Here is a 1,404-nt window from a genome sequence, read left to right on the forward strand (position 1 = left end):
GATCCGAAGAAGTCTTGTGAAAGGAATGTAGATCCAGAGTATTGTCTTATTTTAGAACTAATCTACGTGAAATAAGCTGCAAAAAGATGAAAATCTGGGCCAGGTTAAGGTAAAAATGAGTATACAGTATATATATATATTATATATATATATATATATATGGTTATTTAAAAGACATCTGTCAACTCTGCCATAGGGTGTTACAAGATCACAAAGTCATAATATCATACAGGGAAAAGACGAGAATTTCTGTAGTTGCCTGTACCTTCCTCTCTAGTTCCGTGTTTCGTTAGCTTCAAGTTTCGGGTAATATGGCAGCGCTGTGTTTATCTGTATCTACAAGAGTGTCTGTATAAGTATATGTCTGTTCAGTTCAGTGGACCTACTTATAAGAGATGTACTGTGGAATCTTGGTAATTACAAGGAAATTTTCATTCATTCATTGCCAGACGCCATGTATCCCAGACAGGGTGGCCAAGGGCTTAGAGTTAATTGTTTTACAGGGAGGGGCACTAATCCTCCACCAACCCCACTTGACGTAGGGATGCCAACAGCATCTGGTGTTCCCAGGCGGTCACCCATCCAAGTACTAACCAGACCCAACGTTGCTTAACTTCGCTGATCGAACGGGAAGCGGTGTACTCAACGTGGTATGGCCGTTGGCACAAGGAAATTACTGAGCGAATTTTCTTAACTAAAAATGTGTTCATGTTCAAAACTTTTACTGGAAATCCAGCCAATACAGAACTGGTATCTCAATTAGCCTTCTGTGCTACTTGAAATCCAGCCAGTACAACACTGGTATCTCAATGAACCTACTGTGCGTTGTAGTAATAGTGGCTGTTGTAGCCACAGGTTCAACTGAATGTGAACCCAGAGGACTGCAGGCTGCACGAACAGTCCGACATTCTTTCTGTGGGGTGGATGGGAAGGAACTGAGGAACGTTTGTATAATTAGGTAGGAGAGTCGCCCCGCTATATCGGTGCCACCACGTGAAGGCGCCCCTTTCCAGCCCCATTTACTGTGCTTACTGAAAGGTGATGTGGTGGGATGTCGCGCGAGGAGGTAGGTGGAGTGGAGAGGAGGAGAAAGTAGAGAGGTACCATGTGACCTTTACTGACGTAAATATAACAATCCTCTCAGGTAGGCAAATTCTCGGGTGTTGTAGGGACGACCCAGTCAACGTTCTTAATATCTATTTTGTATCACAGATATATTCCCTGCTTCAAATGACTCTCCCAAAACAGCAAACTGACCCGTCCTTGCAACACACAAGGTCAACTCAAACAGCGTTGGTGTGGCTTGTACTAAACTTGGTGGAAGGGTTAAGAGTCAGGCAAGAAAGAAGTAATTCGACTTTGAGAGAATACGGTCAAAGGTGAAGGTCATAGGACAAGGTCAAA

The 1,404-nt window shown here is 43.3% G+C and overlaps 1 non-coding gene across 1 annotated transcript; it reads right to left on the bottom strand.

The window, feature by feature from the left end:
- Positions 1-545: 545 nt before the first annotated feature.
- LOC145411990 (5S ribosomal RNA) lies at positions 546-664 on the bottom strand. The gene has a single exon (XR_013899502.1). It is a non-coding gene; the product is annotated as a 5S ribosomal RNA (ribosomal RNA).
- Between the last annotated feature and the right edge of the window lie 740 nt (positions 665-1,404).

This window comes from Coenobita brevimanus, chromosome 91 (genome assembly GCF_032717465.1).
Source record: "Coenobita brevimanus isolate Jiangsu-jjx chromosome 91, ASM3271746v2, whole genome shotgun sequence".
Lineage (NCBI taxonomy): Eukaryota > Metazoa > Arthropoda > Malacostraca > Decapoda > Coenobitidae > Coenobita > Coenobita brevimanus.